Raw genomic sequence first — 25,633 nt, 5'->3', positions numbered from 1 at the left:
TCCGTGAGTAAAGTTAAAAATTTGTTTTGGGCAAGACTTTAAATTAATAGCGCAGAATGTGTTGAGAAAGGTATAAGCTAAAAATGAGTACCTACAACCCATAATAAGCATTTCTACAATAACAAATGGACACATACACCATGTGGGACAGCTGCAGCAGGGAAATTCAGGGGCATAGAAATTGTTTAAACTTCAATAATATCACTGGCAATGCTGCCAAACCACAAATAGGCAACACAAGGACAATGGGAAGGCTAAACAGGCAGAGCCTAACAAAAGAAGACTACTGATGCCAAGAGAGCAATGGGAGGTTCATAATTTAAATTGTAGTTTAAGTACAAAGAATTTACTTAGGCCGCAGTTACCAGGCTTTATTTCAGAAAGTCATGGAAAAGGATGGGCATTGTTTATGGAGCTTTGAAAACCGAGAAATGTCCATCATTCCCATGATAAAGCAGGAATCCTACACTTTGTCTGTAGTAAATAGGAAATATCCACATTGTCGACAGAAGGTAGGCTTTACAAAGATACAAAATTACTATATTACAGAATGTGAAAGCTTTGAGTCAATGAAAGTAAAATGTCATTGCTATAATGTCCGAGTAAGAACCTATTTAGGAAAGAAAATAAAGGCATATTGTGATAATGCAGATTAAAAAAAAAGAATAACTAACAGTATAAGTTAAAAAAGGCAAGGGAAATAATACTACCTGGCAGATTTAGGTTCAGAATTGGCCAAATGGAACATAGCTTTGAACACCTTGGAGAAAACAGTTCATGAGACACAGAATGACTGCAAATTTAAATACTATTAAAAATGCATTATTTTATCTAATATTACTTACGTCAGTGATGTTATTTGCTTGTGAAATATAAAAGATGGTGTAGATTTTTTGATGACATTTGATAAGTTTCTGACTTATAACTTAACTACAACAACATAAATGATAAGACTACATACCCTGGTTTGCTGATGGCACAGTTAGGTAACATCACAAACAATTTAGAAAGCAATAGAATTATTTTTAAAGATTAACACATTAAGCAAAGTGCCAAAACTGTGGCAAATAGATTTCAATATAAGTAACTGTGAGGCCATTCACTTTACATCTAAAAAGAATAAAAGACTTTCTAAATGGTGATGGAGTTGAGACAGTGAATGTCCAAAGAAGTTTATGGGTCTAGGTCTATCAGTCATTAAAATATCATGAAGAAGACTATAAGAAGAAGCAGAAGCAAGCCATTCAGCCAATTGAGTTTGCTCTGCTATTCAATGATATCATGGCTGATCTGATAACCCTTGACTCCAAGTGTAGAAAATATTCACAAACGCCAATGGAGAGATTGTAGAATCCCTGCAGTGTGGAAGCAGGCCATTCAGCCCATCAATTCCACACCAACTTTCCAAACAGCATTACACCCAGATCCCACCACCCCACCCCTCTTTCACAGACACACACACACACACATACACACACACACACACACACACACACAAACACACACAAACACACACACCCCCATACCTAAAACCATTTTGCATGACTAATCCACCTAGCCTGCATATCCCTGGACACTGTGGGCAATTTAGTATGGCCAATCCACTCAACCTGCACATCTTTGGACTGTAGGAGAAACTGACGCTGACATGGGGAGAATGTGTAAACTTCACACTGCTTGCAAAACAAAACTTTTCACTGTATTTAGCTACATGTGATTACAATAAATCAAATCAAAACCATATCAAATCAAATCAGTTTCTCTATTATCTATATTGGATTATTTATTTAATTTGGTTTACAAAGTAGGTGATGTTGGCAATGTCAAATTATTGTCAATCCCTAGTTGCCCAGAAGAGGTAATAGGACCACATTTGTGAGTCCTTACTGTGTTTGGGATTTCAGAGATATTGGCCTGGCCTCAGACCTGCTCTTGTTGCCTGCCGGGTAGTGGGTTAACGGCGTCAGTGCACAGATTTCTGGTATAAAGGTGATGCATCACCCATGCCTGAGACAGAAAGATGAAGGGAAACCTAATAGAGGAAACACCCTGGTCAATGATTGTGTGCAGGATCAGTATGTAGACAAAATGTTGTTGGTAAAATATATCTATGATATAAAATATATCATTTAAAAGATAATAAGATTCCCCATCACATCGCCATGAAGATATAACGTATAGTGTCCTTGTAGCTTCAGTGATTAAACCATAGTCAGCTGAAAACAAATGAAGACTTGGGGGTGATGATGCCATTGTAGGTCAGGATGGACTCATCCAACAACTTTTATTTGCTTAATGTCATTAACACAACAGAAATGCTTAACAGGAGCATTACAAAATACAGTATATCACTGAGGAGTGGCATAGTGGCTCAGTGGTTAACACTGCTGTCTCACAGCATCAGGGACCTGGGTTTGATTCCAGCCTCAGGTGACTGACTGTATGGAGTTTGCACATTCTCCCCTTGTCAGTGCAGTCCAAAGATGTGCAAATTAGGGAGTTCCATAGGTTCACTATAGTCTGTGAGAAGAATTTCATCCTCTCTCTGTCCTGTCTGGATGATTCCTTACTTGGGGATACCTCCATCACATCCGTCTTGTCCCCCAACTCCCCCTAATCTGTCCACCCTCTCCAATCAACTTATCATTTCCAATGCACCATCTCCTTCCCACAACATATCAAAATCCCCTCCACGTCCCGTTGCACACAGTTATCTATATCACTGCCTTGGAAAGCCTTTCACATCAATTATTTCCTTATTCCCAATCCTTGAATCATAGAATCCCCTCCAGTGTGGAAGCAGGCTATTCAGCCCATAACCGACCCTCCAAATAGCATCCCACACAGACCCACCCACCCCCAACCCTGTATTCCCATGGCTAATCTACACAGCCCTGGATACCATGGGTAATTTAGCATGGCCAATCTACCTAACTTGCACACCTTTGGACCGTGGGAGGAAACCAGAGCACCTGGAGGAAACCCAAGCAGACATAGGGAGAATGTGCAAACTCCACACAGACAGTCACCTAAGGGTGGAATCGAACCCAGGTCCCTGGGACCTTGAGGTAGCAGTGCTAACCACTGTGCCATCAGAGGCATTAAAATAAAGGTATTTTAACAAATTTGAGCTTAGTCGATAAGCGATAAAGAAACAGATGTCCAAGTAAAGTAATGTCATAGAAAATATGATTATAAGGTCAAAGTTAAGAATTTAAAGTTAGGTATATGAAAAAGAATTGCATTTATATCATGACTTTCATGTTCTTGGGATGTCCATGGGTTTTGTTTTGCCAATGAAATATGTTTTTTTCACTGAAATATTTTTGAGGTCATTATTGCAATGTTGGAAATATGTCAGCTAATTCATGTACAACCAATTGCCACAAACACTTGATTGGTCTTTTGACTGAGGGACAAGTATTGGCCAGGACTCTGGAAATATCTCCCCACTCTTCTTCAAGATGGTCTCATGGACCTTTCATGTTCATCTGACAGGGCAGATGGAAGCTTGGGTTTAATGTCTCCTTGAAATACAATATCTCAGACAGTGCAGCATTCCCTTAGTGTTGTTAAGAAGTTCTCTTCTACAGTCAAAGTATTCAGCCACATAACTGAAGTAATAAAAAAAAGTTCCTTTTTTGATATTTTACAGAACCACAAACATAAATAATGTGAAACAAAAACAGAATGTTCTGGAAAGATTCAGCAGGTCTGGGAAATATAGGCTTTACAGCAACATTTTGATGTTATATCACTCCACTGGCCAGAAACAGCAGACCAACAACACATAGACATTCAACACAATATTGAAACAAAATCCCTACCATATACCACCCACAAACGGTCTCACACTTCTACTCTTGAATTGATGCACCATGTTCTAGGTGACTCTGATGCAGACAACATACACTCAGCACTCCATTGGGTAGCATTGACTCTTTTTGTAGAAATAGGATTGGCCTGCGAATGGAGCTTGAGGTTCATGTGAATAGGTCATGGGTTTGTGAAGTAATGGTACCATTGATGAAGCTGCTACTTGAAACCCAACAGGTGGTTTAAGCAGCTGCTGCTAGGAAGTGGTTTGGGTTTCGAGTTCATAAATCAGGAGATTTTCATCCAGAGTGATCATCAGACTGTGGGTGTCTGGTGACGCACAACTGCCTGTTTGATGTGAGTCAGATGCCACGGCTGAACTGCCTCGTGTAATCTCAAGGTGTTTCGAAGGTGAAATTGGGTCAACTGATATGTGCTCAGAGTTCAGAATGATCTGATCGAAATGGATAAAATTCTAACGAGGCTGGACAGACTAGATGCAGGGAGGATGCTTTACCTGGGGTGGAGAGTTCAAAAAGATCTGTGAGGTCAGGATGAGTTTTCAATTTCAGAAATTGTGATTGCAGATGTCACTTTGGAATTCCAATGTCTCTGGGCAGTTTGGAACTTTTAGAGAGCCGGCCAAGAGATGGAATGGGAGACCCACTCTCCACCAGTTCATAGCCCATTAAGGGACCTTTCCTGTCGATGATGTGATCCTTAACCTTTATTTCCATAACACAAACAGTCTGTTGCAAGTTACTGCCCAGTTGTTAAGTTCATTGTGGAAACATTGGCAAGTTCACCCCTTTGAGAAAGACTGTGTTTTGATGGGTGATCTAACGCGGGGTTCAATTTTGTGCTTTCTCTATGCTTGCATGGCCATGTTCCTCTCAGCCCTAGCTGCTGGCCTTCTGAGGAGCTGCCTGCTCACCTCAACGAAGCGGTGGCAGTCCCCAAAATGGCTGCTTCTTACTGGGACAGGTCGGGCAGCTCCTGTTTCCTGGAGGCCGACGGTGCCAGTAAGTGGTTGCCAAAGTCTCCACTGCAGTTGGGGGATTTGCAAAATCCAGCTACTAGTCTCGGTGCTGAGACCGTACCGAATTGTGCCTCTTGGAAACATTTGAGGAGAATGGTATTCTGAGTTGGGAACCTAACTCCTTTGACGTGAACCTTATGTGTGACTTGGGTGGATGACATGTCCAACAGTACCGCTCTGATCTGCCAGTTATTCATCACACAGTCCCAATGCCAGCAAATAAAAACCAAAAGAACTGCGGATGCTGTAAATCAGGAACAAAAACAAAGTTGCTGGAAAATCTCAGCAGGTCTGGCAGCATCTGTGAAGGAGAAAACAGAGTTAATGTTTCAGATCTGGTGACCCTTCCTCAGTTCAGTTCTAAGGAAGGGTCACTGGACCCGAAACGTTAACTCTGCCAGACCTGCTGAGCTTTTCCAGCAACTTTGTTTTTGTTCCCAATGCCAGCAGGCTGTTGTATAGTTGTCACTTTTTCAAGCCACGTTACTAGATACTAATCGTTATATTTCAACCCATCCATAATTATCTCACTCTCCCTATCTCCAAAACTTTAACCCTCTGAAGTATCTGCACTCCTCTAGTTATGATCTTTTATGTGTCCTTGATTTCCATTGCTCCGTCATTTGCAGCTGTGCATTCAGTTTGCTGGACCCTGAGCTCTGGAAGTATCTCCTAAATCTTCTCTTGCTTCAAGATGCTCCCGAAATTGACAAATCCTTTTGCTCACAGATCCTAATATCTCCTTTCATGGGTCAGTGTCAAATATTGATAATACTTATGTGTGACTTCCTTGGGATGTTTAAGATCAACTGGCAATTTGCACACAGCGATCTCCAGAAAACAGCAACAGAAACATAGAAAATAGGAGCAGAAGTAGACCATTCGGCCCTTTCAGCCTGGTCTGACATTCAGTATGGTCATAGCTGATTCTTCCACTTTCTGTTTTCTCCCTATACCTTTTGATCCCTTTCGCCTAGGAGCTGTATCTAACCACTTCTTGAAAATATTCAATGTTTAGGCCTCAGCTGCTTTCTGTGACAGAGAATTCCACAGGCTCACCACTCTCTGGGTAAAGAAATTTCTTCTCATCTCAGTCCTAAATGGCCTACCCCATATCCTTAAACTGTGACTCCTAGTTCTGGACTCCCCAGTCATTAGGAACATCCTTCTTGCGTCTACCCTGTCTTGTCCTGTTAGAATTTTCTAGGCTTCTTTGAAGTCACCCCTCACTCTTCTAAACTCAAGTGAATATCATTTGAAATGACCCAGTCTTCGTGCATCAGTGCTCCCAATTCCAGGAATTAGTCTGGTAAACATTAACCTCAAAATCCTTCCTCAGAAAAGGCACACAATACTCTAGGTGTGGTCTCATCAAGGCCTTGCACAATTGCAGCAATAAGTTCCTGCTTCTGTGCTCTCGCTTGGAGCAATAACATTTTATTTGCTGCTTCACCACCTGCTGCACCTACAAGTTGCCCAGGTTCCATTGCACCTTTCCTTTTCCCCAATCTATCACCATTCAGATAATAATCTGCCTTCCCATTTTTGCTAACAAAGTGATAACCTCACATTTATCCACTTCATACTCACTAACACATGACTGATTTGGGCATCTTGCTGTGTGCAAATTGGCTACCATATTTCTGACATCACTGACTGCACTTCGGATAGTATTGGCTGGCTGTAAGTCACTTTGGGAATGACATGAGGTTGTAAAAGGCACAATACAAATGCTAGTCTTCCTGCTGTCTATTTAACCTGTTTCTTTACCTTTTCATGTCTTCCCATTCAATTTTAATTGTTCTCTTTTGAACATAGCAGTTTGATTCCAGCTTCTCACTGCTCTTACATGTCTGCACAAAACCCAACCTAATAGATGTCTCTTGATCCCTCTTATTGTTCTTTTGGTAGTAATCTCAGAATTACATCAATGAGCTGTTACAGCTCACTGTGCCAGATTCTGCCATATCTTTTCATTATTTACTGATGGACACACAAATCAGGAGTAGGACAAGGCCATTTTGAGCCTCCACCCTGCTCTACCACTCAATAAAATGATGGTTTGTGTTTGTATTTCAAACATCACTTTCCTGTTTACTCCCGCTAACCTGTACTTAATTCCTTTCACCAATTGGAACGAGAGCTGGGTCTTTTAATCCAGAAATATACAAAAAGAGTTTTGAAGTCTCTGATTTAAGGTGAATGGTAAAAGAACTAATGTCAGCATGAGGAGAAACTAGTTTGCAAAGTGGATGGTAGGGATTGGAATTCACTGTCTGAGAGCGTGGTGTAGGCAGATTCAACTGCAGCTCTTAAAAGGGAAATGGAAGAGTAAAAAAAGCACAGGGCCAGAGGAAAAGGTGGGGACATTGGGACTAGCTGAGTAGCTCTTGCTCATGTAAATAAAAGGTGTCTTTTCGTTTTTTTAACTTTGTGATTGCAGATCGAGGATTGCTGAAGGATTGCTGTCTGTTTTGAAAACAAGTAACCTGATGCTCATTGTAGGTCCTGTTTACACAGCTGCTGGTTCAAGCAGGACGAGGAAATGATGCAGATAAACTGTAGCCATGGGAATGTACAAATGGAGACTCTGCCTGTAATCATTGGCTGATTGGTCCCTCGATGTGACCGCTTGATTGATGACAAAGGCCTTCACTTGCCAACAATTATGTGATTGGTTTTCAGATAATTCAGCAACTTGGAGCTGTGAACAAGATAGGGAGAAACAATGAGCTCAGGAGCGATGATCTGAGATCAAAAGCTGAAGTTTATTTTGTGTGGACTAGAATTCGGAAAAGCTAGTGCTTTAAACCAAGGAAACTGTGGAAAAAGATATTTGCAATTTTAAGAATGAACTCTTGGAACACATTGTTAGCTGTAGCTACAATGTTGCCTCATTTATGCAGTGGCAGGGAATTCTAGATAGAATGGCACCATTTGTGTATTCTCAGGGCTCTTTTGCCTTGAGATAGACTTTTGATTTTGGTATTGAACAGGTATTTTGTGTTGGTCTTCACAGTGGAAGACACAAATAATGTGCCAATAGTTGATGACATGGAAGCTATGGCAGGTGAAGACCTAGAAATTATCATTACCAGTAAACAAGTCTCTGGCCCTGATGGAATGCATCCCAAGGTACTAAAAGGGATGGGGGGGAAATACCAAATGCACTTGTGGTAATTTACCAAAATTCACTGGACTCTGCGGCAGTTCCAGCAGATTGGAAAACAGCAAATGTGATGTCACTGTTTAAAAAAGGAGGTAGACAAAAGGTGGTAACTTTAGGCCCATTAGCTTAACTTCTGTAGTGAGGAAAAAGCTTCAATCTATAATCAAGTAAGAAATAGCAAGACATTTGGATAGAAATTGTCACATTGGGCAGATGCAGCATGGGCTCATGAAAGGCAGGTCAGGTTTAACTAATCTATTGGAATTCTTTGAGGACATAATGAGTGTGGTTGATAATGGGGAAACGGTGGATGTGGTGCATCTGGATTTCCATGAGGTATTCAGCAAGGTGCTGCACACATTGCTGCTGCATAAAATAAAGGTGCACAGTGTTATGGGTAATGTATTAGCATGGATAGAAGATTAGTTAAAAAATAGAAAGCAAAGAGGTGTTTTTCAGGTTGGCGATCAGCAGTTGGTGATGTGCCTCAGGGATCAGTGTTGGGACTGCAATTGTTTACAATTTACATAAAAAATTGGAGTTGGGGACCAAGTGAGTGTGTCAAGATGAGTGGTAGAGCAAAGTGTATAGAGGACACTGAAAGTTTGCAGAGGGATATAGATAGTCTAAGTGAGTGGGCAAAGGTCTGGCAGATGGAGTATAATGTTGGTAAATGTGAGGTCATCCATTTTGGTAGGAATAATTCTTAGATAAGCATGTCAATGGTTCATAATTGTTTACCTGTAGCTGGGATCTATTTCTTTGTGATAAATCGTATTTCTTGTAAAGGGCAGAAACCTGGTTTGTGCTTTCTGTCAACCTTGGTCTAAAAGACAGATCAATTGGGGAATTTTGCATTCTTCCAAAAAATCTTTAACATTTCTGAAGGCTCTGGGAATAGCAGGCCTTGACTTCCAGTGTGCTTCTCCAGTTTGACATGATAACTCAAAGGAAGTTCTTCTCCCCGAGAGGGTATCCCAGAGGAGGTTCGATCACTAGAAGTGTTTAAAGGGGAGGCAGAGAGGTGTTTGAACTAACAAGAAGTCAATGGTAATGCTGAGCTGGTATGAAAAATGACTTGAGACCTCGGACAGATCAGCCATGATCTTTTTGAATGGTAAGGCAGGCTTGAGAGGCTGAAAGGCCTACTCGTGTTCTTATTTTTGATGTCCCTCCAACCATGAATGAAAACCCACAAGCTGGTCATTAGCAAAGAATCAGAAGGAGTTGAAAGCTCATCTGCAGTGTGTGTGTGTGATCTGGACTGGTGCCAGAACTATGCTGCTCTGACTCCCTACCCCATTTTACCCATGGGGACCTATGCTCGGTTTGCACTAAACAACTGCACCTCCCAGTCGCGAACCATTTCAACTCCCCCTCCCATTCCTCAGACGACATGTCCATCCTGGGCCTCCTGCAGTGCCACAACGATGCCACCCGAAGGTTGCAGGAACAGCAACTCATATTCTGCTTGGGAACTCATATTCTGCAGCCCAATGGTATCAATGTGGACTTCGCAAGCTTCAAAATCTCCCCTCCCCCTACCGCATCCCAAAACCAGCCCAGCTCGTCCCCGCCTCCCTATCTGGTCCTTCCTCCCACCTCAAGCCCCACCCCCCTCTCCTACCTACTAACCCCATCCCGCCCCCTTGACCTGTCCGTCCTCCCTGGACTGACCTATCTCTTCCCTACCTCCCCACCAACACTCACCTTTATTGGCTCTATCCCCGCCTCTTTGACCTGTCTGTCTCCACTCCACCTATCTTCTCCTCTATCCATCTTCTATCCGCCTCCCCCTCTCTCCCTATTGATTTCAGAACACCCTTCCCCTCCCCCATTTCTGAAGAAGTGTCTAGGCCCGAAACGTCAGCTTTCCTGCTCCTCTGATGCTGCTTGGCCTGCTGTGTTCATCCAGCTCTACACCGTGTTATCTCAGATTCTCCAGCATCTGCAGTTCCTACTATCTCTGTGACTTGTCTTGTTTTTTTTTGTGAGTGTCTGTTTATATGTGTAAAGCATTTTAAGAAAGGGGTATAAATTAGCAATTCAACTTGTCTATTTTTTGCATTTGGTTCAAAAACGTCAATTATAATAAACAGTTATTTTCTTGTTAATTATAAACCAGGCATAATTATCATTTCAACCTGAATTAGACAGTTAGTTAAAGTTGGGAAATTCTGGTGGCTTAATCAAATTTATGAAATCTCTGGGACGGTGGGGTTGATTTGCATGCACTATTCACTGCAGCTGGTAGTATTTGAGTTCAATCAATGAATAATAATGGTAAACATGAAACTATCTTTTGTTTTAGAGAAGGAAACCTGCTATGGTCAGCTGGTCTGGAAGTTACTTGTAACTCAAACTGACAGTGAAGTGGTTGACTCTTGATTGGAAAAAGTCAATTAATTCAAGGGAAGGGATGGGCATCAAATCTTGGTCGTGCCACATGAAAGAATAAAAAACACTCACACATGTCTTTAATCATATTCCTCAGAGGCAGGAATGATTGAAATGATCTTTCTCTGTGCTGTGATTTCTGTGCTAAGCCACTTAAAGTCTGGAGTTAAAGCAAACAGACAATTTGTGTGACTCATGCAAACCAAGCTTGGTAAAATTCCAGGGAGACAATACAATCAGAGATGGGTTTGAGAAGTCAAGACTTTCCCAAATTGGCCATCATTTTTGTTTATTAACTGAGGACAACATCCATATGTGGGCTCCCTGGAGAGCTGGTAATTAGTTAGTCTGTGAATCAGATGGTCAGAGATCGTGGGGCATTAATTCATTGGACCTCTCACTTATACAATTGAAAGGCTGGAATCTACCAGTCAGCTTTTGTAAACTGACTAGTCCCAAATCTTCCAAGAGTGTAAATACAAAGCTTTTGAGCTACTGGAGCAGAGAATCAGTTCCCAAAGATGATGGGAGCTCAATTCCCTTCATTCAGCTTGCATTTTGTAATATAATGTTTCGATTCTCATTCATTTACTTGGATGATATGAAATTGGTGGAAATAGTGAAGAGAGTAGTGACTGACCTTGGACTACAGGAGGATATCGAGGGCTGGTCAGATGGGTGATCAATGACAATGGAATTCAATATGGAAAAATGTTAGGTGATGCACTTAAGTACGACAAACCAAGGCAAGAGAATACATGATGAACAGTAATACCCTGGGAAGCTCCAAGGGGCCTTGCTGTGCATGTCCACCAGACCGTTTAGGTATCAGGACAGGTAGATAAACTTGTTAAGAAGTAATTTAGGATACTTGCCTTTATTAGCGAAGGCATCGAGTTTAAGAGCAAGGAGGTTATGCTGGAACTATATAAACATTAGTTAGGCCACAACTAGAATATTGTGTGCAGTTCTGGAATCCACATTATAGCAGAGATGTGGTAACACTGGAGAGGAGATTTACCAGGATATGGTCTGGGCTGGAGAGTTTTAGTTATGAAGTTATGGGTAGACTGGTGTTGTTTTCCTTAAAGTAGAGCAGATGGGAGGAAATGATTGAGACATATAAAATAACAACAGATATAAATGGGGCAGACAGGAAGAATTTTTTCCCTTTGGTGGAGAGATCAGTGACTGGGGGCAGAGATTAAAGGTAAGGGGCAAGAGATTCAGAGGAGATAGAACATAGAACTTAGAACATAGAACAGTACAGCACAGTACAGGCCCTTCAGCCCACGACGCTGTGCTGACCTATTATCCCACTCTAAGATCAATCTACCCTGCATACTCTATATTTTATTATTATCCATGTGCCTATCCAAGAGTCGCTTAAATGTCCGTAATGTATCTGACTCCACTACTACCAATGGCAGCTCATTCCACGCACTCACCACTCTCTGTGTTAAGAACCTACCTCTAACATCTCCCCTATACCTTCCTCCAATCATCTTAAAATTATGCCCCCTTGTAATAGTCATTTCTGCCCTGGGAAAAGTCTCTGGCTATCCACTCTTTCTGTGCCTCTCATCATCTTGTACACCTCTATCAAGTCACTTCTCATCCTTCTTCGCTCCAATCAGAAAAGCCCCAGCTTCGTCAACCTTTCCTCACAAGACCTGCCCTCCAGTCCAGGCAGCATCCTGGTAAATCTCCTCTGCACTCTCTCTAAAGCTTCCACATCCTTCCTATAATGAGGTGACCAGAACTGAACACAATATTCCGAGGGTGGTCTAACCAGGGTTTTATAGAGCTGCAGCATAACCTCGGGGCTCTTAAACCCAATTCCCCTACCAATGAAAGCCAACACGCCATACGCCTTCTTTACAACCCAATCAACTTGGGTAGCAACTTTGAGAGATCTATAGACATGGACCCCAAGATCCCTCTGTTCCTCCTCACTGCCAAGAATCCTGCCATTAACCCTGTATTCTGCAGTCAAATTCAACTTTCCAAAATGAATCACTTCACACTTTTAGCTAGTCTGTTTAGCTAGATGTGAGGAAAAACATTGCCACACTGAGGGTGGTGGGAATCAGGAACTCACTGCCTGTAGGGGTGGCAGAGGAAGAAAGCCTCATCACACCCTAGAAGGATTTAGATGTGCACAAGGTGATAGCCCAAGGGCTGGAAAATGCAATTAGAATAGTTAGGTGGCTGTTTCTGACTGGCACAAGCCTGCTGGGCAGAACGGTCTTTTCTGTGCTGTCAGCCTCTATGGCTGTGAAGCCATTCTCCAAGCTAGGTTAAAACAAGAAGAGGATGAGGAAACTATTTACTGCTGCCCCATGGAAGGAGTCCAACATTCCTCCTGTTTAAAAATAATACTTAATTGCAAACAGGTTCCACTGAAAAGTGAAGGCAAGTTTTACTGTAACCATTGTAACGCATTTGAAGGAAATGAATGGGAGACAGAGACCTTCAGGCATCCTATCCCTTAATTCTCTGAATACAATCCAGTCTTTGCAGAGAACATTGGAACAATGTTACATGATCCAAGAGGAATCTGTTCACATAATATCTCATCTTGAGCTGTCCTAAGGATGTTAGAGCCAGCGAAGTAGTATGGGTTTTGACTGATGGAGTAGGCACCCTATCTTAATTCATTGGGAAAGGGCCTCTAACGTACTCAGCTACTTTTACCGACATCTGATTCAAAATTTCAGCAGTAAGCAGGCGGTGAGTCAAAGGCTGTGAGTTCAAACCTCCTTCAAAAATCTAACCACAAAATTCAAGCTGACAACTCCAGTGCAGAACCGAGGGAGTGCAGCACTGTCTGAGGCACCAGGATTTTCGATAAGGTGTTAAGCCTAGGTCCCTTCAGCCTGCTCAGGTGGATGGAAATAACCTGAGGCCTAACTATTAATAACCTATTTGAAGGAGAGCAGGCATGTCCTGACCATTATTTATCCTCAATCAACATCACTAAATTAAATGATCTGATCATTATTACATTGCTGCTCATGGGAGCTTACTGTGTGCAAATTGGCTGCAACACTTCAAAAACAACGTGACTGGCTGTAAAGCACTTTGGGACTTCCTGAGGCATGAGAGGTTTAATCACGAAGCAAGTCCTTTCTTTCTGCTGCCATGTGATTGATCTTGACTTGCCTCAAGACATCAAGTGGATCTGTTCCAGGACGCCTGACATTGTAGAGTAGCTACTCGGACAGAGTTCAATTCTCAGGTAGTGCTGGCACTGAGCTGAGACAGTGCTTGGGCCTGACCTTTTGAGATGCTTTAATTCTGTTCGAGCCCTGACCCACCCAGACAAATATCTCAACAACGAAGGAAAGAAATGCAACAAGAACAAAAGCCTGTGTCCTTACTGTAACTGAGGACTGTCCCAGTCTCTAACACTTCCTAACACCATAATAGGAATCAGTTTGTCTGCGTACATTCCATTGACTCTGCTCAATCATTCGATTAATTTATGGCTGAACTTTATCTAAACATTAAGGCCCATCTGATCCCTGCAATCCTTGATTCTCTCAGTGTTCAAAACCTATCGACATCAGTCTTGAATATTGTCAATGACCGATCACCTGCACCCCCCGGGCTATTCCAAATGAAGACATTCCTCCTCATCTCAGTTCTAAATGGCCTCCACTACTCCAAGACTATATTCCCTAATTTTTGACTCTCAGTCAGTGGAAACAGTCTCTCAATATTTAGCTGGAGGATAAGATCAGAGGCTGGGAATCCTACAATGATTAACTCATCTTCTGACTGCTCAAAGCCTGCCCACCACCGACAAGGAACAAATCAGGAGTGTGATGGAATATTCCCCTTTTGGCCTGGATCAGTGCAGTTCCAACGACACTTGAGAAGCCTAACACCATCTGGTTCTGAGGAAGGGTCACTGGACCCGAAACACTAATTCTGACTTTCTTTTCACAGATGCTGTCAGACCTGCTGAGCTTTTCCAGCAACTTCTGTTTTTATACCACCCAGGACAGAACAGCTGGCTTTATCCATACTGGTACACCACCTTCAAGTTTCACTCATGTACGGTTACAGCTCTGCCGCTGTGTATAAGATGCGCTGCAGCAACTCATTAAGCCTGCTTCCAAACCCAAGATCCACCATCCAGAAAGCCAAGGGTGGGCAGGAACACTGGGACCTTAGCCTTTGTAATTGTCCAGCAGACAGCAAGAAGCTCAAATTCATCTTTTCTTTATTCATTCCTTTAATCCTCTTTGTGAAAGACCTCCATATTTTTTTCTACTCTGTAAGATTTGTAGCTAGGTACTTGTGCCTAAGATGGCACCATTCAAAGGCAGCCATTGTAAAAACTTTTCACAGTACTCCTATACTCTGTATTGCAGCACAAGTGTCAATAAAAGATATTCTATTCTATTCTATAGGAGGTGGGTTTGGAATTAATAATGACTAATAAGACCAGCTTCACTGTACAGCTCCAGAAATAGCTGTAAATCCAGGAATGGGAGTGGGTGGAGGGATTCAGGAAAATTATAGTTATCAGGGAAGTGTGGGAAGAGCAATTTGTTGGAGGTGACAAGTCCCCAAGTCCCGACAAGTCCTGGATCCTGATATACTTCATCCTAAGGTTTACAAAGAAGTGACTGGTTAGTTGGGTCAATGTATGAGCTCTAACTTTTCAGAAGTCTCTAGACTCTCGCAAGGTTCCATTAGATTGGAAGTTAGTGAATATAACTTCTCTACTCCAAAGAGAAGGAGATGGCAAGCCGGTCAGCTTAACATCTGTCAGATGTTACATGGTTTTACTAATCATATTAGAGTAGCATATATAGAAAAAAAAGTCATGACACTTGAGCAGAATCAACATGGTTCTGTGAAAAGGAAATCATATTTAAATTTATTGGAATTCATTGAAGAAGTGATATTTCCTGCAGATAAAGGTAAACTGGTGGATGAACTGTATCTAGATTTGTGAAGGCATTTGATAAGATGCTGCGTGAACATTCATTGTGCAAAGTAAAGGTTTATGATGGAGGGGGTAACATATTGGCATGGTTGGATGATTGACTATCTAACAGGAAACACAGTAGGCATAAAAGGACTTTTCTCAGGATGGCAAAATCAGGGATCAGTGCCAGGGGATTAACTGTGTACATCATTCAGAATGTAGATAAAGTAGCTAAACATGTTGGTGACACAAGGATAGGTAAGAAAATGAGTTGTGTAGAGGATAAAAAATGATAAACAAAAGGGATATACATGGGTTAAGTGAGTATGCAAATATCTGGTAAATCCAGTATAATGTGAGAAAGTGTGAAATTGTCCGTTTTGGCACAAAGAATGAAAAAGCATATTTAAACAGTGAGAGATCGCAGAGCTCTGAGATACAGAGGGATCTAAATGTCCTTGTGCATGAAACATAAAGGGTTAGCAGGCAATGACAAATGCTAATAGAATATTATATATCATAAGCGAAATTTAATTCAAAAGTAGGGAGCTTATGCTTCAGCTATACAGACACTGGTGAGACCACATGTGGAGTACTGTGTCAGGTATTGGCTGCCTTATCTAAGGAAGACATAAATAGGTTGGAAGCTGTTAATTAAGAGAAAATATGGGAGGCTACTATAAAGAGGTATCCCAAAGTCTGCTTTAATGTATAAGCCATAAAAGGATTGTAAAAGGAGTAGAGCTGATTAGGGGCCAAAAGGGGACTTACATCCAGAGTTAGGGTGCATGGCTGAGATGTTAAATGAATACTTTGCTCTGCCTTTACAAAAGAGAGAAATACTGCCCACGTCACGGAGTGACTCAGTCAGTAGAAGCATCCAAAATTGATCAGCAGAAATCTTGAATAGACCATTGATATTTAAAATAGACAAGGCACTGCGACCTGATGAGATGCATCCCAGAATTTTGAGGGAAATGAAGGTGGAAATTGCAGGGACACTGGCCAAAATGATTCAGTCTTCCCTGGACATGAAGAAAGTGCCAGAAGACAGTAAACGAGCTAACAGTATGATCTGGTTGTAAGGATAAACCAGCAATTACAGACCAGCTGGTTTAACTGAGATAGCACTTTTAGAAATTATTCAGGATAGAATTAGGAGTCATGCGAAAAGAAGAGGGTTGATTAGGAAAAGTCAGCACAGATTTATAAAAGGAAAATTGTTATTAATTAACTTGCTGGAGTTGTTTGAATAGGTGACAGAAAGGCTTGATGACAGTAATGCTGTTGATGTGGTGAACATGGAATTTCGGAAGGCATTTCATACAGTGCCTCACAACAGACTTATGAGAAAAGCTACAGGTCACTGTGAAAAAGGGACAGGAGCAATATGGATACAAAATTAGCCGAGGAATAGGAAACAGAGTATCTCTCTCTTTTGTAAAGACAGTCAATGTTTTTTTTTATCAGGATAGAGAGGGTTTGTAGTTGAGTGCCACAGGTTCAATATTGGGACCCTAGCTTTTCCTGATATATATTACTGATCTGGATCTTGCTGTGTGGGGAACGTTTCAAAGTTTGCAGATAACACTAAACTTGGAAGAATGGTACACTGCAAGGAGGACAGTGTAGAACTCCAAAAGGATGTGGACGAGTTGGTGGAGTGAGCTGATAGATGGCAAATGCGTTTCAAAGCACAGAAGTGTGAGGTGATGCATTTTGGTCAGAAGAACATTGTAAGACAATGTAAAATAGGAGGTACAATTCTGAAGAGGATGCAGGAGCAGCAGGACATAGATGTATCTGTGCATAAAATCATGAGGAGTATAGCAGGTGTCTTTTCCCTAGGATGGGGGATTTCAAGACTAGGGGCATATTTTTAAGGTGAGAGGAGAGAGATTTAAGAAAGACATCGGGGCAAATTTTTTACACAGAGGGTGGTTCTCGTGTGGAATGAACTTCCAGAGGAAGTGGTGGATGTGAGCACAGTTACATTTAAAAGACATTTAGATAAGTACATGGATAGGAAAGGTTTAGAGGGATATGGGCCAGGAACAGGCCGGTAGGTCTAGCTTGGTTTGGGATTATGTTCAGCATGGACTGGTTGGACTGAAGGATCTGTTTTTGTGCTGTATAACTATGACTGCGCAATTCTATGACACTATGACAGGTCGAGAGAGCAGTTAATGAAGCATACATTGTCCACATCTTTATTGACAGGGCATAGAGTACAAAAGCAAGGAGGTGATGCTGAATTTGTGTATACACTTGTTACAGCTCAGCTAGAGTACTCTGTACAGTTGTACAGTTGTAAAAAGGATGTGCACGCATTCGATAGAGAGCAGAAGCAGTTTATGAGAATGGTTCTAGGAATGAGAAAGCTGGGACTGTTCTCCTTGGAGAGAAGGCAGCTAGGAGGAGATCAGATAGAGGTTTTCAAAATCATGAGCAGGCTGGACAGAGGAGATTGGGAGAAGCTGTTCCTGCTTGTGAAAGGAACAAGAACAAAAGGGCATAGATTTAAAGTGATGTGGAAAAGAAGCGAAGGTGAAGTGAGGAAAAACATTTTCAAACAGTGAGTAGTTAGGGTCTGGGATGCGCTGCCTGGAAATGTGATGGAGGCAGGTTCAAATGAGGCACTCAAGAGGATATTGGATGGTTATTTGGATAAAAGTAATGAGCAAGGCTTTGGGGGAAAAGGCAGGAGACTGACACGAAGTAATAATGATCATTTAACGAGCTGGTACAGGCATGATGGGCCAAATGACCTCCCTTTGTTTATACCATTTCTGCAATCCAGTTTAGAGTTTGCTCGACTGACATCTGGATGTGGGGCAGTGGGGTTTGTCTTGCCTTGTCTTGATTGGACTTGTATCTGCTGGGATTTAAACATGAAAGAGTTTGAGGAGGGCCTGACAGACTGGATGTGGGAACAGTATTGCCTCTTTATAGACAAACAGGCAGGAGTCACCTAGTGGTTCTAATATATCTTTTCACCCAATCGCACAAAGCGGATTTTCTAGGAAGGCCACAGGATCTACTTTATCGGGCTGGCTAAAGGTAAAGGAGAGTGGATGTGAAATACCAGCAATGTCAGTGTAGAAGCTATCTTTTAGATTAACAGATTGCCTATGGAAACGATTGTGCCAGAGAATGCACTGCAGATGGGGATAACTTGATGACTGGACTGAAAGGCAGCTGACTAACTCACACTCACCAAGATTTTTCACTGTCTTCACTGACTGAAGCACCATGCAAATATGACTAAAGCTCCTGCAAAATCTCCCAATTAAATGTAGGCGTTTCAACATTTTCAAGAAACATGCAGTGAGTCGAGGGCAGCTGCATGATACAAATAGTGCACATATTTTAAAAAAAGGTATTCAAATACTGGGCACTTTCAGCAGTGTGGCCTCCAATGTGATTCACAGGGGAGGATTGTCCAATCAGTAATTCTAGTTTATCTGAAAGCATCGGCTCTGCTTGGGAAACGGGCAACATAAGAGAAGAATGGCAAATATTCAACAGGATAGGAGTGGTTTGGGAAGGGTTAAATTAGGAACGTGAGCTGTGCAGCGTGGTCTTGTGCTTTATCAAGCACAGAAGATCAAATTAAGCTATTCAAAAAGATTAAAGATTTGATTGTGAAAGGAGGATATAGAGAGAGTGATAGAGAGATTATTTGCTTCTGATAGCGGTGACAAGCAAAAGGAGTTACTGTAGTAACCGACCAATATCTAATCACTTGGAAGATCAGGTTTCAGGGTTTGAGTCACCTGTTTTTGTTTTTATGTTGTCCTCTGACCAGACATGACCATTTATGGCCAGAACTTTGACCCAAATGGTGACATTCTCTTGGCAACTCACACACCGACCAGTCATGGCCAACAACAACAACATTTTTTATTTGCATCGTGCTTTTAACAAAACCAAACATCCAAGGGTGCATCACAGGAGCTTAACAGATTGGCACGGAGACAGGCAAAAATGGTATCAGAGCAGGTCACCAAAAACTTACTGAAACAGGTCGGTTTTAGTGAGTGTCTTGAAGACAGAATGTGAGACAGAGGGGTGGAGTGGCACAGGGAGGGAATATGAGAGCTCGGGGCTTCGTTGGCTGAAGGCAGTGCTTTCAAACATGGAGCCATTAAAATTGGGGAGGCTCAAGGTGTCAGAATTGGAGGGCAGATACCGCAAGAGGTGTGGGGCAGGAGGAGATTGCAGACACAGGATCGGGTCAGGCCATGAAGGGATTCAAAAATGAGAATGAGAACTTTTTTGTTAAAAGGGGTGTAACATAGTTTCAGAGGAGTGAACAGGACTTGGTGTGAGTTATGGCACATGGCTAGAGAGTTTTGAATGAGGTGAAGTTTGCAGAGTGTATAGATTGAGAGATTAGCCAGAAATTGCCCTTAGTGCTCAGGGATGTGTCGGCTAGGTGGGCTAGACATGTAGAGTTATGGAAATGGGGTTGGGGTACGGGGCTTGGTGGTATGCTCTTTGGAGGGTTGGCATAGACCTGAAAGGCTGAATGGCCTCTTTCTGTACTGCATGGATTCTATGACATCAAGGTTGTGAATAGTAAGGTTCGAAGACAGTTGACAGAGAATGGGATGAAACTGTTTAAAGCTGCAAAAGCTGAGAGCCAGGAAACAGGCTCTTCCTCAACCTCTTCCTTAAACAACATTGCCAGGAGTGTAGTAAGTAAGAGGAAATTTTTGACTTCTTTGTTTAAAATAAATAGCAGAAGTACTCGAAAGATAGACTGACCCAAGGTATCGGGCCAATGGCTGAGTTTCTCACTTCTCTTTTCAATGAATTTGAGACAGATGATAAAGGAAGTAATTTTAAAGAAATAACCTGCCATTTTCTAATTCATTATGAAGTTCCAATTTCAATTCTAAATATGATTCTTCTTAGAGGTTCACACTAGATGTGCGTCTATTCATCTTAGACAATCATAGATTTCCATTAGAGCTTCTGCTTCATCTCCAGAATATCAGAAACATGGTCAGTTTGATTATCTCTGTTTAATCAATTTGGGGAGAGGAGACAGCTTTCTATCAAACGTACATGTGGAGAAATAGCTCTATTCTTCTCTTTGACAGTTCGTTTGGTTTATCTATTTTGATCTGTTTACTTTTTTTCCTTGGTGGAATCCACCCTGTCTGTTTCAGTGGTTCTGACTTCAACATTGCTCGCTGCGAACCTCATCCTTTTGCCATGAAAGATCATTAACCATTAGCTCTCATTCCTCTCTCCACAGAAGTGACCAGACTTGTGTGTGTTTCCAACATTTCATCATTGGGATCTCTTCCAGGGCAGCAGGGACCTGTACAAGAAGGATGGGTTGCCCCTAAACTGGAGGGGCACCAGGATCCTAGCAGAGAGTGGCTAGTCACATCCAGGAGGTTTAAACTAGCGTGGCAGGGGGTGGGAACCAGAGCAGTAAATCAGCACATGGAGTGATTGAGGAGAAGGTGGAAATTAAATCAAGTCAGTCTAACCAGACTAGCAGGCAGGGCCAGGTTAATGAACACAGTGGGAGGGTTGGTCTGAAGCATATTTATTTCAGTGAAAAGAATGTATCAGAGAAGGCAGATGAGTTTAGAGCCTGGGTTCATGGGACTATGAAGTAGTAGCCATTACAGAAACTTGATTAAGAGATGTGCAGCTCAATGTTCCAGGGTTTAGATGTTTCAGGCGTGATAGAGAAGGATGTAAAAGTAAAAATGTTCCATTACTGATTAGGGAGAATGTCACAGCTGTAGTAAGAGAGAACATCTTGGAGGGCTCATCTAGCAAGGCATTATGGGTAGAATTCAGGAATAAGAAAGGTGCAATCACCATGATAGGGTTGCATTAAAGGCCTCTCAATAGCCAGTGGGAGATAGAGGACAGATATGTAAGCAGACCATAGAAAGATGTAAATGCAACAGGGGTCATTGTAGTAGGTAATTTCAATGTCCCGAATATTGACTGGTACTCTCTTAATGCCAGGGGCTTAGATGGGGCAGAATTTGTAAGGGGCATCCAGGAAAGTTTCTTGAAACAATATGTAGTTAGTCCCAGCTAGGGAAGGGTCTGTACTAGGCTTTCTATTGGAGAATGATCCTGGCCAGGTGATCAAAGTTTCAGTGGGGGAGCATTTTGGGAACAGCGATCATAATTCTGTCAGTTTTAATGTAGTTATGGATAAGGTTAAGATTTGTTGACAGGTGAAAATGCCAAACTGGGGGAAGGCTAATTACAACAGTATTAGGCAGGAACTGGAGAAATTAGATTGGGGTTGGCTGTTTGAGTGTAAATCCACATCCGACATGTTGGATTCTTTTAAAGGCCATTTGATTAGAATTCAGAACCAGCGTGTTCCTGTGAGGATGAACGATAAGAACAGCAAGATTCAGGAGCCTTGGATGGATGACAAGAGGTATTGAAAGTTTAGTCAAAATGAAAATAGAAGCGTATTAAGGTTTGGGAAATGGAAATCAAATAAAGCCCTTGAGGAGAATAAAGGAAGCTGAAAACAATTTACAAAAAGAAATTAGGAGGATTAAACAGGGCCATGAAATGTCCTTGGCAAGTAGGATTAAGGAGAATCCCAATGCATTTTATACATATAAAAGGAGCAAGAGGTAGCTTGGGAAAGAGTAGATCCACTCAAGGATAAAGGAGGGAATTTATGTGTGGAGCCAGAGGAAGTGGGTTAGGTACTTAATGAGTACATCAATCAGTATTCACCAAGGAGAAGGGCATGGGTAATGTAAATTTTAGAGACGGGTAAGTTGATATTCTGGGGCGCGTTAATATCAAGAAGGAAGAGATGTTGGGTGTCTTTAAAAACACTAAAGTATATAAGACCCCATGGCCTGATGGGATCTATTCAAGGATTTTGAGGGAGGCAAGGGAGGAGATTGCTGAGGCCTTGACAGAGATCCTTGTATCTTCTTTAGAGGTCCCAGCAGACTGGAGAATAGGTAACATTGTTCTTTTGTTTAAAATAGGGATAATCCAGGAAATTATGGGTCAGTGAGCCTTACATCAGTGGTAGGGAAATTAATGGAGAAGTGACAGGATTTGCTCACATTTGGAAAAGAATGGAATTATTAGGGATGGTCATCATGGCTTTGTGTAGGGGAGATCATGTCTCACAAATGTGATTGAGGTTTTTGAGGAAGTGATGAGGTTGATTGAGGATGGTAGAGCAGTGGATGTTGTCTACATGGACCTCACTAAAGCATTTGACAAGGTCTCCCATGGTAGGCTAATCCAGATTAAGTCACATGGGATCCATGGTGAGTTGGCAGGTTGGATATTAAATTAGCTTGGTCATAGAAAACAGAGGGCAGTTGTGGAGGGGTGTTTTTCTGACTGGTGGCCTGTGACCAGTGGTGTTCCACAAGGGTCAGTACTGGGATCTCTGTTATTTTTAATATATATATAAATGATTTGGATGAAAATGTAGGTGGTCTGATTACTACGTTTGCTGACGACATGAAAACTGGTGGAGTTGTGGATAGTGAGGAATGTTGTCAAAGGATACAGGAAATAAATCAGTTGGAAAGCTGGGCAGAGAAACAGCAGATGGAGTTTAATCCAGACAGTTGTGAGGTGTTGCATTTTGGGAGGTCAGAGGCAGGAGGAATGTATAAGTAAATAGCAGGACCCATAGGAGCATTGATGTACAGAGGGACATTGAGGTCCCACGTGAACTGCAGCATTTCAAGAAGATAGCTCACCACTGCCTTCTCAAGGGTAAGTAGGGACTGGCAATAAATGTTGGCCCAGTTAGTGATCCCCACATCCCACAAATGAATTTTAGAAAGGTCCATATCTCCCTGAAAGTGGCAATGGAAGTGGTTAAGGTGGTAAAGAAGGCATACGGCATGCTTGCCTTCATCAATCAGGGCAATGAGTATAAAAATTGGCAAGTCATGTTGCAGTTATATAGAAGATAGCAAGAACTGCAGATGCTGGAGTCAGAGTCAACACAGAGTGGAGCTGGAGGAACACAGCAGGCCAGGCAGCATCAGAGGAGTAGAAAAGTCGATTTTCTGAGGAAGGCTCCCGACCTGAAATGTTAACTTTCCTACTCCTCTGATGCTGCCCGACCTGCAGTGTTCCTTCAGCTCCACACTGTGTTGATGAAGTTGTATAGAACTTCAGTTGGGCCACATTTGGAATATTGTGTGCAGTTCTAGTCCCCACAATAGACGGAAGGATATGGAGGCTTTGGGGAGGGTGCAAAAGAGGTTTAACAGGATATTGTCTGGATTGGAGTATATATGCTAGAAGGAAAGGTTGGAAAAACTTGGATTGTTTTCACTATAACCATCGGAGGCTGAGGGGTAAGCTGATAAAGTACATAAAATTATGAGAGGCATGGATAAGGTGGATAGTTAGAGTCTTTTTCCCAGGCTGGAAATGTGAAATATAGGGGGAATAGGTTTAAGGTGAGAGGGAGAAAGTTTAAAGGAAATATGTGAGACAAGTTTTTTACACAGATGGTAGGAGATGCCAGGAATGCGTTGCCAGGGGAGGTATTACAAGCAGATACATTAGCAACATTTAAGAGGCATTTAGACAGATACATGAACAGATGGGGAATGGAAGGATATGGACTATACGTAGGCTAATGGGATTTGTTTAGAATGGCATCATGGTTGACACAGACATGGTGGGCTGAAGGGTCTGTTCCTATGCTGTACCATTCTATGAATTTCCTGCTCTTATAGCAGACAACAATTTGCACTAATCTAGAGGTGCATTTAAAGTTATAAAATGCCTTAAGGTGTTTCACATTTTTGTTCATTTGTGGGATCTAGGCATTGCTGGCAAGACCAGTTGTTGTTGCTCATTCCTTATTGTTCTCAAGTAGGTGGTGGGGAGATGCTAGAGCAATGGAATGGGTTTGGTGTCTGTGTACCCACTGTACAGTTCGTGAGGGATTTCCAGGACGTGGCACTGTGACAGTGAAGGAATTCCAAGTCGTGTTGGAGGGATTTGAAAGCAAGGAGCACCTCTTGTAGATGGCAGACACTCACTGCCTCTGTGTGTCAATGGTGAAGGGAGTTAATGTTGAAGGTAGTACATGGGGTGGTACTTTGTGAGTGTTGTTGGCGCTGTACCCATCCAGGCAAGTGGCGTGTGCCTTGTAGATGTTAAGCTTCACATGACCATTTGGAAGAGAGCATGTTCTGAGTCAGTCACAGCCAGAGAGTGTGTTTCTGGGAATTTGGAGCATAGGGGAATTCAGTACAGAGGGTTTTTTTTTTGGGTGGTTTATAGTTTGTAATGACTCTATTTTAGCAGGTCTCAAGGATAAAGTCCTTGAGTAACTGATGTTAGTTGTTGTTGTACAGCTTCCAAAATCATCTTCAGCAGCACATATACTGAAATTGGAACGATACAGAAAAGATGAGCCACGGCCCCTGTGCAAGGATGGTATGCAAATTCATGAAGCGATCCATATTTTATGGGGGCCCTCATGTGGTGGAATGGTATTGTCCCTAGTCCTGGACCAATGTGCCCGGGTACAAGTGCCACCGGCTTCAGAGGTGTGTAATAACATCTCTGAACAAGTTGATTAGAAAAATAGGTTAAAAAAATTATTTCCCTCTGCCTTAAAAATATTTATCCAATGCCTTTTCAGGAAAGGAATTACAAAGAATATCAACCCTCAGAGAAAAATATTTCCCTATCTCAGTTTTAAATAGGCAGCCCCTTATTTTTCAGCTGTGCCTGCGAATTCTGCTCAAGTCCCCACAGGATCTTTTCTCTTTATTTACTCATGGGGCATGGGTGTCGCTGGCTGGGCCCAGCATTTATTGCCTGTCCCTAGTTGCCCTTGAGAAGTTGTTGGTGAGCACTACAGTTCTTGTGCTGTGGGTTGACCCACAATGCTCTGAGGGAGGGGTTTCTAGAATTTTGACCCAGTTACAGTGAAGGAACGGCAATATATTTCCAAGTCAGGATGGAGAGTGGCTTGGAGGGGAACTTGCAGGGGGTGGTGTTCCCATATATCTGCTGCCCTTGTTTTTCTAGATGGAACTGGTCATGGGTTTGGAAGGTGCTGTCTGAGATTTTGGTGAATTTCTGCAGTGCATCTTGTAGATAGTACACACTCCTGCTACTGAGCGTCGGTGGTGGAGGGAATGGATGCTTGTGGATGTAATGCCAATCAAACGGACTGCTTTGTCGTGGATGGTGTCAAGCTTCTTGAGTGTTGTTGGGGCTGCACCCATCCAGGCAAGTGGGGAGTATTCCA

The 25,633-nt window shown here is 42.2% G+C and overlaps 1 non-coding gene across 1 annotated transcript; it reads left to right on the top strand.

Moving 5' to 3' along the window:
* Positions 1 to 24,736: 24,736 nt before the first annotated feature.
* On the top strand, positions 24,737 to 24,842 carry LOC125483880. The gene has a single exon (XR_007262787.1). It is a non-coding gene; the product is annotated as a U6 spliceosomal RNA (small nuclear RNA).
* Positions 24,843 to 25,633: the final 791 nt, after the last annotated feature.

This window comes from Rhincodon typus, chromosome 8 (genome assembly GCF_021869965.1).
Source record: "Rhincodon typus isolate 14 chromosome 8, sRhiTyp1.1, whole genome shotgun sequence".
Lineage (NCBI taxonomy): Eukaryota > Metazoa > Chordata > Chondrichthyes > Orectolobiformes > Rhincodontidae > Rhincodon > Rhincodon typus.
The sequence above is the reverse complement of the archived record's forward strand: the minus strand, read 5'-3'. Positions and strand labels throughout refer to the sequence as shown.